The 12,660-nt window shown below is 52.9% G+C and overlaps 1 protein-coding gene across 4 annotated transcripts in view; it reads left to right on the forward strand.

Moving 5' to 3' along the window:
• The window catches only part of SYDE1 (synapse defective Rho GTPase activating protein 1), a 33,717-nt gene that overhangs the window by 4,194 nt on the left and 16,863 nt on the right, over positions 1 to 12,660 (forward strand). For 2 of the 4 annotated variants that reach the window (XM_089774700.1, XM_089774701.1), the window contains exons 1-2: positions 4,027 to 6,426; positions 6,938 to 8,657. The exons of the other annotated variants lie outside the window; for them this stretch is intronic. The gene's annotated coding sequence lies outside the window, so the exon portion shown is untranslated. Of the gene's footprint in view, positions 1 to 4,026; positions 6,427 to 6,937; positions 8,658 to 12,660 lie in introns of those variants that run through there. 4 annotated transcript variants of the gene reach the window in all.

A 12,660-nucleotide genomic window follows, 5' to 3' on the forward strand; every position in this document is an offset into this window, starting at 1 on the left:
GCCACCAACTGATGTCCCTGATGGGCCACAGAACTAGGGTGGAATACACACTGGCCCATCAGGATTCTCCACCCTCCACAGGTCTTAAATAGTTCTGCCACTTAGAGTCTGGGTGGGACACAAGGATGAGGAAATGCAGAGTGTGGAGCATGAGCGTACAGATGTTTTCTTGGTGAGGTTCAGAAGCAGACTGGCTGCAGATCTTGCAGCCGGCTGGGGGTCCAGATATGAGAAGGGGCCCAATAACAATAGACGAAGGGTTTGCAGGAAGGAAGGAGCAGGGTGTCCTCTCTCGCAGGGACTTCTGCAGGAAATCGAGATTGGGCTGCGGCAAGGCAGCCTTCACCTTCTGGAGTAAGTGCAGGAGGGTTCGGGGGGTGAAGAGCCCTATGCACTGATCGAGCACTTGGGGATCCACCCAGTCCCCCCGTCATAGTCCAGGAGGTCTCCAACCTTGGTGGTTTCTGCCAGGATCAGCCTCTAGCGCACCGAGAGAGACTCCACCATCTGCACGCACAAGGCTGGATTGTGGAGCAGGGGCTCTGCGAGGAGGTCTGCTCCCTCGGTGGCCACAACGGACCTTGTCGCTGAGTGCAGTTGATAGTAGGCAAACCTGTGAGTAACCAACAGAGAAAAAAGTCAAAGCAGCTGAGGCCCCCGAGTGATGAAGCTAAGGATGGAGCTTGGAAGACCCCTACCACAAGGGGAGGAGGAGAGAAGGGGGAGCCAGCCGAGCACATAGCCATGCCAGCCTGACAGACGTGACTCAGATAGTCATAGCAGCTGTAGCTGATGGGACTGTGCTGGATCAGGATGTGTCACACAGCAATGGACCCAATGCCACCAGAGGCCCCCACAGTCCATACCCAGAGCTGGCCCCAGACACCTAGGCTTGCAGTTGTGTCACTGGCACTGTAACAAAACCAACCCCTATGGGTTTGGTCCAGCCCAGCTCAATAGTCCACTTCCTCCACTTTTCATTTGGTAGCTCTGTGGCTGAGGCTACCCCAGGGGTTTGAAACTTTGGAGTGAAACTTTGTACTCTGGATCTGAGAGGTCTGGATGGGACAGAGCTCATGCAGGGTGATGTGCTCTTGCTGCTACTGGAAGCACCTGCAGTTCCAGAGCGACACAGTGTTCTGAGGCTCGAAGTGGTAGCAAGAAGCCCCCGCCTCAAGTTTCTTTAAAATTCCAAGGCAGGAATTGTTTATGCTTGAGCCAGCCCTCATCAAGACTCTCAGGATGTGGTAAAGGGGTGAGACCCAGCAAGGGGCCTCTGACAAGAGTCATTGATGACCATCCCTGAGTGGTTTCCTGCAGTCAGAGCCGGTGCAGGTGCTAGTTCCTGGTGGGTTTGTGATGGAGAACAGCCTGTAGTCCATCTGGGGATCTTGGCTTATGTGATGCAACAGGAACAGGGGGAAAGGGCCATCCTGTGTCTCAGCACACTTAGCACAGATGAGGAGGTGCTCACCAGTGACTGCCTCCCTCCCACAGATTGCTCTGTATACCAAGTGTTTCTCTCCAGATTTGCTTCCAGGAGAGTCAGGGCAGAGGACGTGGGCAAGCCTGGAGAACAGCAGGGGTGAATTGATGACCATGTCCAGCCAGAAAGGAAGCGGACAAAGGGCTGTGGGTGAGGGAGGGAAGATTGGACTGGGTGCTAGCAAGCAGGGGTATAATGCTGCAGAGGAGGTGGCTCTTGAATCTGGACAGATGGAATTGGATTAGCAGTGGAAGTGGCTCGGGATCACTGCTGTGAGAGGGAGGCTGGCTGGCTTTGGGGATGAAGTGCTGGTTTGGGACGCTGGGGATCTACGTATGTATGGGAGGTGGAGAGATTCTGCTGCTGGCAGATTTGGGGCAATGGTGCAGTGGGATCAGGAGGCAGGGTTGCCTCAGGGTACATCAGGGTGCCCAGCTTGATCCTGGAGTTGTGCTGTTCTCTGTATCCAATTGCCATCAACCAATGAGTGAGAGATTCAGTGCTATTTCCCATGCTGGTACTCCCATGGATTCTTTTCTCCAGTTGGCTCTTGGTCTTTATGCTTCTGCTGGGCCAGCAGCATGTCTCCTTGAAGATGCAATGGCTCCAGCCCTGCATGTCCTCCTCACTGTGCAGCCCAGCACTTGTCTGTCATGCCCCACCTGTACCCCTACCCAAATCCAGCAGCTTCAGGTCCAGGAAATCAGGGGATTGAACCCTGGCTGGCATGGGTCAGCCCCCCTGCGAAATCCATGTGAATGTGGCCCACATACTGTCCCTTTGATAGAGACTGGGCCTCAGAAATCTGGGGAAATCTCCCAACTTTCACATGGATTTTGGCACCCACATCAGCCCTTTAGCTCAGCATGAACATATGTGTGGGGGAGGGGAGGTGGGTGTGCACATCCTGGGGGGAGCAAGGAGTAGGGAGGATATAAGTGGCAGCAGGATGTGTTTATGGGGTCAGAGTGGTGCATGTGTGTGGGAGGGTAGGGTAGCGAGGGTTGTGAGGAGAACAAGAAGTGGAGATGTAGGGGGCAATAGGGTGTGTGTGTAGGATGAGCAAGGAGCATGCACAGTGTGAGGGGGTCAGGTGGTGTGTATTGGAAAGGGAAATAAAGAGGTATCTACATGGGGAGTGAGGCATTGGGAAGATATCAGGGGGCACTAGAGTCTTTGTGTTAGGGGAGTGGGGAGCAGGGTGTGTACAGGGAAGAAGGAAGAGGAGCAAGGTGTGCGCCAGGGAAAGGGATCAGGAGATATATGGGGGAGCAGGGTGTGTGTACAGGGAGCGAGGAACAAGGTGTATGGGACTGGAATGGGGAACATTGGCATGTGCAGGGGTTAGGGCTATGTCTAGGTGGGATGCGGGACCCAGGCAACTGCCCAGATGCAGGGCCTGGGACAACCATGCTCCCTGCCACAGGCTCTGCCCCCACCCCACCTCTTCTCTTCTCCACTCCCCCCCCCCAACCACCTCTTCTCTAAGCCCTGCTCCTGCTGTGCTCCTGCTGTGCCCCCGCTGTGCCCCTTTCCATCCCTGCTCTATTCCCTTGCCCCCTCCCTGTGAGGTGCAAACCAGGAGATTACCAGAGGCCTGACACCAGGTGGCAGCAGGAGTCCCTCACACCACGGTGGCAGGAGCCCAGCAGCCTGCTTCACCCCACCCTGCCCTGCTGCCCTCTCCTGTCCTCCTGCACTTGGCATCTCCACTTCCTGCTGCCTCAGAGAAGCTGAGCACAGCGGGTTGGGGGAGTGCAGCAGGATGGAGCCTTGCTGCCGCCCTCCACCAGGCCTCCAGGTAATCTCCTGGGTCCGATCCATAGGATAGTTGAGGTGTGTATGTGAGAAGAGTGGGATGTAGGGAAGGGATGTTAAAAAGTGGTTACATATTTACACGGAGGGAGAGAGGCAGCTCCATGCGAGCTAAGTTGGCTCCCTGCGAGCATCGGCTCTCATGGAGCCGCCAACTCCTCTCCCCAGCTCTGCTGCCTCCGTACTAGAGACAGCAGTGTGGGGTTGGGGGAGGAGATTGTACCTGCGGGGAGCCTGGTTAAAAGCCAGCTCCTACTGAGTACTGGCTCCCGCCTGCCCCCTTCCCCCAGCTCTTCTGCCTCTGATACAGAGGAAGCAACAAGTAGGAGGGGGCAGGTGGCTCCCCGTGAGCCTGACTCCCTGCAAGCCTTTTCCTCCTCCCCCCGCTGCCTCTGGTATAGAGGCAGCGGGCAGGGGGGCCTTGCATGTACCTTTTTAATGATTACACTATCATATGCATAGGGGAGAGCACGTTGCCTGTGAGGGGCAATGGGGTGTGAGTGGGAAGAATGGAGTGCACAGGGGAGAGCACAGTGTGTGGTGGGGAGTAGAATGCATGTGAGAAGTGGGGATAATGTGAGTGGGGATTGGGGTGCACGGGGAGGAGCAGAGTGAGTATGAAGAGTGGGGGATAAGGTGCTTGTGGTGGGGGAGCAGAGGTTTGTGGGAGGGAGTGAGGAGAGGGGAGAAGATGAGAGGCAATGAGGTATGGGGGGAAGGAGTGGGGTATGATTGTAGGGAGGGAGGCGAGTGGGATTTATATGCAGAGGACTTAGCCCCTTCTGCAGTGCTAGGTTTGGTGTGCCCATGTGGTGCAGGTCTATGGGCTTGTGCTGTAGTAGGCAGGTGCTGTACACAGGGGGTGGGCTCTGTCCCATAAAGGGCCCTGTGTCCCTGCACTGTGGGGCTGGGCCAAGCCAGGCTGGGAAGAGAGAGAGCTGTTCTGACAGCCAGGCAGTAAACAACAGGAAATCCAAATTGGCAGGGGCTGTGAGCAGCTGTATGTGTTGGGAGCTCTCCACCCATCCAGCCAGTGCTCCCACAATGGCACCTCTGTTAGCGCTGCACATGCTGAGGCAGTCAGGCCCTGGCGGCCGAGGGCCAGTGCTGAGGTGGTGGCAAGGCACTGGGGGGAGGATTTACTCTGAAAGGGTGGGAAATAGCCCTCCTCTGAGCAGGGATTGCGGATGGCCCATCCCTCTCCCCAGCAATGCAGCAGCCTCAGTAGGGAGTGTCCAGAACAGCCTCCCCCCTCATGTAAGAAGAGCCATACCGGGTCAGATTAGTGGCTCTTCCAGCCTGGTGGCTTGTCTGCTGACAGCTTCCAATGCAGGTGCTTCAGAGGGAATGAACACAACTTAGCAATTATCAAGTGATTCACCTCCTATTACCCTGTCCCAGTTTCTTGCAAACAGAGGCCAGGGATTCAGGACAGGGGGTTTCATCCCTGTTCATCTAACAACCATCTTGATGGACCTGTACTGCATGAACTTAGCTCATTCTTTCTTGAACCCAGGTATACGTCTAGTTTTCACAAAAACCCATGCCAGTGAGTTCCACAGGTTGACTGTGCATGGTGTGAAGAGGTACTTCTTTATGTTAGCTTTAATTTCATTTTGGATGACCCCTGTACTTCTGTGATGTGAAGGGGTTGATAATATGCCCTTACTCATCTTCTCCTCGGCAGTCATTATTTTGTAGACTTTTGTATCCCCTGTCGGTCATCTTTTTTCTAAGCTGAATAGTCCTAGTTTTTTTTTAAACTCTCTTCTTCATATCCCTGATCACTGTGTTTTTCATAGATTCTAAGGCTAGACATAACAAGTGTGATCATCTAGCCTCACCTTCTGTATAACATAGACCAGAGAACTTCACCAGAACAATTCCTAAAGCAGAGTTTTTTAGAAAAACATCCCGTCTGATTTAAAAATGGTCAGTGATGGAGAGTCCACCTAGAAGCGTGGTAAAATGTTCTAATGGTTAATAACTCTCCCTGTTATAAATCAACACCCCTTTTTGCAGTCTGAATTTGTCTAACTTGGATCACTTCAGACCTTTCTCTGCTAATTGAAGACCCCGTTATTGAACATTTCTTTCCCACGTAGCTGCTGTGATCAAGTCACCCCTTCATCTTCTTTGTTAAGATAATTATATTGAGTTCCCTGAGTCTGTAACTATTAGGCATATTTTGTAATCATGCTCAGGGTTCCTTGGACCCTCTCTAAGGGTAGGTCTACACAGCAAATAACAGCCATTATTTCAAAATAATTTTCCCAGCATCTACACAAGCCAACCGCTATTTCAAAATTAAATCGAAATAGTGAAGGGCTTATTTCAAAATTGGTAAACTTCATTCCACGAGGAATAACACCAATTTCGAAATTGCTATTTCAAAATAAGTGCTGTGTAGACACTTATTTCAAAATAGAGGGTCTCCAGCCCTTCCCAGGGTGCCCTGCTGGCCACTCTGGCCTCAACCAAGAACACTCCTCTCCCTCCCCCCTCCCTGGAGCCCTTAAAGGGGTAGACTCTGGCCACAGTGCCTGTGCCAACTCTAACCCTGCCAGCCCAGAGCCAGCAGTCACTGCCCCGACCCAGTGGCCCCAAAACATGAGCCAGCAAGTCACTGGCAGCCAGTCCTCCACCGCTCCCCAGGAGCAGTCTGCCAGCTCCCAGGAATCTGCCAGGGCCCAGAGAAGGCCGTGCCTTCCTGGTCCAGGGTAGAGATCATGGACATTATTCAGGTTTGGGGGGATGCCCCCAATGTCCATGATCTCTGCACTAGATGGAGGAATGCGACCATCTATGGCAGGATAGCTACCAGCCCGGCCACCAAAGGCCACATGGGAACACAGGAGCAGGTTCGCATGAAAATCAAGGAGCTGCAGCAGGCGTTTGCCAAGGCCACAGGGGCAGACACCTGCCCCTATTTTGATGCCCTGGACCGCATCCTGGGGGGCGGGATGGTCCGTGCCCCCCCAGGTGGTTGTCAACCCTGGGGCAGAAGGCCCTGACCAGGGCATGGAAGAGGAGGAGGGCCAGGAGCTGCAGGAGAGCGGAGGATCCCCGAGCTGTCCCAGCAGGCCTGTCGCTGGTGTCATCTGAGGCCAGGGAGGCATCAACATGTGAGTGCCGTCATTGTCCCCTTATGCGGGATGGGAGGGGGGCGGAATGGACGGAAACCAGGGACTGGCATGTGGGCCTTGCTGTCCACGGATCACGCAGCAACCTGTGCATGCGTGAGCATGTGCCGTGCCACCCTGGGCATGTGGCCCCAGTTGGCTGCCACACAGGGGCCTTACCCTGTTAGCCACTCACATGTATGTATGAAGAGGCATGACAGTCTCCTGACTCCAGGGTGGGGCACAGCAGGACACCCTCCCTCCACAAGGCCATTCTACATAGAGGCAGGAGACATCTCCTCCCCACACACACTATATACAGCACAGGGGCATGGGTGTGGTCTTGAGGTAGCTCCCACTCCCGGGGATAGTAGGACATTCCAAACATGGCCTCTGTGCAAGCACATCGGCTTTGATGGTGCAGGGCACGGTCATCCTCGCCTTGCAGAGCGGGGCTGGGCTTCACCCACTGTGTCCCCAGAGATAACTAACCACTTCTCTTGTTTCTCCACAGCCGCACCAGCTGCGCGTGCAGGGCGCACTACCCCACCCGGGACATCCTCCCACACCTGAGGGACCACCTGTGCAGTGGAGGGGTACCAACAGCAGCACCTGGGGGCATTGTGAGCTCTGTACCGCAGCCTCCAGCACTGGATGCAAGAAGACCTGCAGCTCTGGCGGGAGCAGCTTGCCCAGGGTTGTGCCATCTGCCAACAACTGCAGACCCTGGTGCAGAGCGTGCTGCCTCCTGCCACTCCAGTGCCTGCTGCCTCCCCAGCTACTGCGCCTCCCCAGCTACTGCTCCTCCTCTCGCTCCTTCTCCCCCTCCATCCCCTCCTCACCTTCCACCCCTCCCGGGACACCAAGGTCCCTGCACCCACGGTGCTGCGAGACAGTTGGTCCGGCGAGACCCCCAACCCTGAGCCTCCCCTCCCCTTTTTCCCCCTTCCAGCTCCCTCCTCCCAGGTTTCCCCCTCCCCTCTCCCACCCCGTGTCCTCCCTTCTCCCGCCTCCTTTCCCCAGTCTCACCAGAGTTCCATCCCCCCCGCACCCAGTTTTGTTAAATAAGGAGAGTTTGTGTTCAGGAAAATATGTGTATTTTATTTGACATCGAGAAAGGGGGTTTGGGAGGAGTAAGTGGAAGGACGTGAGGGAGGAATGAGGCACAAGCCCCCAGTGGGGCACACCAAGGGAGGCTCTAAGTGCTCCTCAGGGTGGAAGCTCTCCCGCAGGGCTTCCTGGATACTGACAGCCCCCTGATGGACCTCCCAGATGATAGCCTGCAGAAAGTGCAGCCAGGCTCGCAGCAGCACGTCCACGAGAAGCACCAGAATATCCAGGGGCAGCTTTGGTTCCATGTTGCAAAGAGCTGTGGTGTCCCGAGTGAGGACAACCAGAGCACGCAGAGACAAAATGCCTTGCTGTCCCTCATTGAGATAGGCAAGCAAGCAGGGAAAGCTGAGAACTGGCTGTCTGGAGATGGGAACCCTTTAAGAACAGGCCTCAGATAGCCTCAGGCAGCAGCCACACAAAGTAACTCCTGACCTGATGCCCTTCCGTAACTGTTTCTGGCCGGCCTTAAATGCGATTCAGCATCCACTCAGTGTGGATGCGCTATTTCAAAATAGCCAAATGCTATTTCAAAATGCATTTTGTGTGTAGATGTGTTATTTCGAAATATCTTATTTCGAAATAACTATTTCAAAATTAGATATTTTGAAATAGCGCTGTAGTGTAGATGTACCCTAATTTATCAACATCCTTCTTGAATTGTGGGCTGAATACAGAGTTCCAGCAGTGGTCACACCAGTGCCAAATACAGAGGTAAACTAACCTCTCTGCTCCTGCATGAGATTCCCTGGTTTATGAATCCCAGGATCAGTTTAGCTCTTTGGGCTATACTATGACCTTGGGAACACCTGTGTTCAGCTGATTATCCACCATGACCCTCAATTCTTTTTCTGTCACTGCTTTTCAGGATCGAGCCCTCCCATCCTATGAGTTCTTGTTCTCAGATATATTAAAACACATATTGTTTGCTTGTAGTCAGTTTACTAAGTAGCCTGAATCCATGAACTGTCCTTTTCATTTCTTACAACTCCCCCAAATGTATGTCATCAGTTGCCCTTCTTTGTATGTTTTCCAATTCTAATATGTATTTTTGAATTGTGAGATGGAACCAGATGCAGTATTCAAGATGTGGGTGTAGTATCAACATATCCAGTGTCATTATGGTATTTACCGTCTTATTTATCCTTTTCCTAATGGTTCCTAACAATCTGTTCTACTTTTTTGACTGCTGCTGCATATTGAACAGATGTTTTCAGAGAACTAGCCACAATGACTCAAGATTTTCTCTTGAGCAGTAACAGCTACCGTATATTCCGGCGTACAAGACGACCTCTGAAGTTAAAAAACATCCCCCCAAAATCGGGGGTCGTCTTGTACGCCGGATGCCCCGCCCGCCGGAGCCCCTCCGCGGCTTTGAAAGCCTCGGGGGAAGCCGGCGGCGGGGCATCCCAGGCGCGCATGGGCTGCCCCCCCTCTGGAGCCCCTCCGCGGCTTTGAAAGCCTCGGGGGAAACCGGCAGGGGGGCATCCCAGGCGCGCATGGGCTGCCCCCCCTCTGGAGCCCCTCCGCGGCTTTGAAAGCCTCGGGGGAAACCGGCAGGGGGGCATCCCAGGCGCGCATGGGCTGCCCCCCCTCTGGAGCCCCTCCGCGGCGCGGAGGGGCTCCGGAGGGGGGGCAGCCCATGCGCGCCTGGGATGCCCCGCCGCCGGCTTCCCCCGAGGCTTTCAAAGCCGCGGAGGGGCTCCGGCGGGCGGGCAGCCCATGCGCGCCTGGGATGCCCCCCCGCCGGCTTCCCCCGAGGCTTTCAAAGCCGCGGAGGGGCTCCGGCGGGCGGGCAGCCCATGCGCGCCTGGGATGCCCCCCCGCCGGCTTCCCCCGAGGCTTTCAAAGCCGCGGAGGGGCTCCGGCGGGCGGGCAGCCCATGCGCGCCTGGGATGCCCCCCCACCGGCTTCCCCCGAGGCTTTCAAAGCCGCGGAGGGGCTCCGGCGGGCGGGCAGCCCATGCGCGCCTGGGATGCCCCCCCGCCGGCTTCCCCCGAGGCTTTCAAAGCCGCGGAGGGGCTCCGGCGGGAAGGGGGGGGGGGAGCCCAGGCGCTCCTGGCGGCTTTGCTCCCGGTGCCTCTGGTCTGCTGGGGACCATCTCCAGCAGACCAGGGACACCGGGAGCAAAGGAGGCGGAGGGGCGCTGGGGTATAAGATGAAACCCTATCTTTTAATTAAAAAGATAGGGGGTCGTCTTATACGCCCAGTCGCCCTATACGCCGGAAAATACGGTAATTCATACACTGTTACTTGCAGTAATATATGGCCACACATCTCCATCCCCTCGGTCCAGGGTGGATAAAAATTGACAATTGAAAAAAATTAAAAATTAGATTTTTATTTAAATAATATTTTTATTTAAATTGGATTTTATTGATTTTTGTTGATTGTTTTGAACAATTTATTAAGTATTGGCCTATTTTCTTAAAATTTGATGACAAAAACTGTGATTAAATAGAAGTATCATATCCAAAGTATCTAACATTGGACTAAGGAACAATGTAGATGTATCCTGAAACCATAGCCTTAAACAAACTTCTGAGAAATTGCTGCTGCCTTGCTGATGCTGTCAAAATTTAGAAGATACTTCAAGAGACATAGAGGAAAGAAATACCAGTAAAGAAGCAAATGGATCAAACACTAACTTCACCTCATTTTCTTGTAAACATTCTTAACCCCAGATATAAAGGTAGAAGCCTAACTTCTGAAGATGCTGCTGCTGCCATGGCAAGGGCATCTCAAAATCACTCCTCAGTTATGTCAGCCATAACAAATTTCAGGGCTGGAGTGAAATTATATGATCAGTAAATAGTTACTGATGATGTTTTGAACAAAGTCACTCCCCTGAATTGGTGGAAAGCATTAGGCAAGCACCTTGAAACAGAGTTCCTTCAGTTGCTAAGTCAACTTTTCACAGCAGTAATTTTCTCTGCAGGCACAGAGAGAATATTGTAATTGTTTGATATTATTCACACAAATCTAAGAAAGTTTGGGAGTTGAAAAATCAGAAAAACTCATATTTCTGTTTCAATCTATGAATCAAAATGACAGTGGGAGTGGGGATGATGAGAACTAGTTGTAGACATTTTAAAGACATTGTACATTTAGTATTCTGAGGACTTGTCTGTCAGAGTTAAAAAAAAAAGACTGTAAGGACAGCCATCAGCCAGCAACTAAAGAGACTGCTGCAGTTGCAAATGTGAAACATTTATGTAACATTTAAGATTTAGTCCCAGAAGGGTAGCCATGTTAGTCTGCATCTGCAAAAACAAGGAGTCTTGTGGCACCTTAAAGTATGTCTAGACTACAGCTCTGCCATGTCCAAGGAACGCTTTCACTTTTCCGAAAAAAAAATGTTGGAAAAGCGGACACATTTTGTTGGCATCCCTGTAAACCTCATTTCACAAGGGAGAAGAGATGTTCTGAAAGAGGGTTTTTTTTCCCAATATTTGATCCCGTGTAGATGGGCCAAATGTTGGAAAAGCCTCTTTTGGAAGAAAAGCGGAAAAAGATACGCAAATTATAGTTTGCAATTTGTGTATCTTTTTCCAACTTTTCTTTGTAGTGTAGAGACTAACAGATGTATTAGGGCATAAGCTTTCGTGCATAATACCCACTTCATCAGATGAATTGGAGTGGAATTTACAGAGGCAGGGGTATATATAAGGACAACAAAAGGAAGAGGGTATTTGTGTAAATGAAGCTAAGATTTCGTTTAATGTAATAGAAGTGCTATGTGATTTAGTTCTTGCCATTCCTAATGTACTAGTGCTGCATCTGCAGTTTGACACATATAATGAGTATTATGTACTGTTTCCTAAACTGATAAAAATCAAGTTATCTAAAAATACCACACAAAGGATATCCTCATAGATGTTGTAAAATGCTATACTGAGCTGTAAATTAACATGTTTTAGTGCTCAGATTTGCACCGTTGTTTAAGACAGTGGTTCCCAACCTTTTTTATATGGGGGCATGGCAAACCCATTCACAAACTTTTGGAGGACCAGCATCATTTTATTTGCTTATTTGCATTTTCATCATGCAGATAATATATATGCAGATCTACAAATAAAATGTTACCAGTCCACCAAAAGCCGCAGTGTCAGCACCTCCCACCCCTCTACTACCCACAGTGCCAGCCACTGATCCCAGAATTCCTGCACCTCCCCCCGTGACAGCCTCCTGCCCTCAGAGCCCCACAGTGCCAGCCTTAGAATTCCACCACCACCAGACCCCCAGTGCCAGTCTCCTGTTTCTAGAGCCCCATTGCTTCCAACCCCCCGAGCTTCCTCACAAGTCCCAGCCCCCAATATTAGCCCATCCCCAGAGCCCGCTCCCCTACCTCTTTGAGCCCCCCACCTCCAGAGCCCCCCAGCACTATCCCACTTCTGGAGCCCCCAGTGCCTGCCCCATCCCCCTCATCTAGCCCTGCGCTGCCTCCCAGCCACCAGCTAAGCACTGCTGCCTGGTTTGCGGCTGCTCAAAGACTGCCATGCAATGCTCCACATGGCCCTCCCATTGTGCAGCAAACTGCTCTTCCCCTCTCTGCCCTGCCAGGCCTAGTGACAGCCCAGACCCCAACACACACACAGACTCAGTGGTGTCTGCGGCGCAGGTGACAGGGACAGGTGTATGTTTCTGGTGGCTCGAGAGTTCCTCCCCAGGCAGTTAACATTTGGGGTCTTGAGGCACAGGGTTACTCAGCCCATGTGCATCTCGGGCTCACGGCACCTACCTGACAGCTGGGCGATACTAGCCCCCCTGCCACCCAGTGGTTTGAGTCAAGGAGCCCTGCTCCCCCACACAACTCCAACCAGCGCTGCTGGCTGTGGCACCCTGCGATGTTAGGAAGCAGCCAGACACATGATGCAGGCCAGAGCTGGCAGGGGAGATCCCTCAGGGGAAGCCAGAGAAGGGGGAGGGGGGGAAGCCGGGCCCTCCAGAGAAATCTGGAGACACCCAGAAATCGCAGACACCCAGTTTGGCTCCCCGGGGCCTCTACCCTGATCCTCTTCAGTAATCCCAATAAAGGCTGGGACACTTGTGGCTGTGAAGGCTCCGCTCCTTAGTCCCAACCACACTGCCTGCAACGGAACAGGCATAGGACAGCAGCCTGCCATG

The sequence above is a fragment of the Pelodiscus sinensis genome, chromosome 31 (genome assembly GCF_052426305.1).
Source record: "Pelodiscus sinensis isolate ZL-2025 chromosome 31, ASM5242630v1, whole genome shotgun sequence".
Classification (NCBI taxonomy): domain Eukaryota; kingdom Metazoa; phylum Chordata; order Testudines; family Trionychidae; genus Pelodiscus; species Pelodiscus sinensis.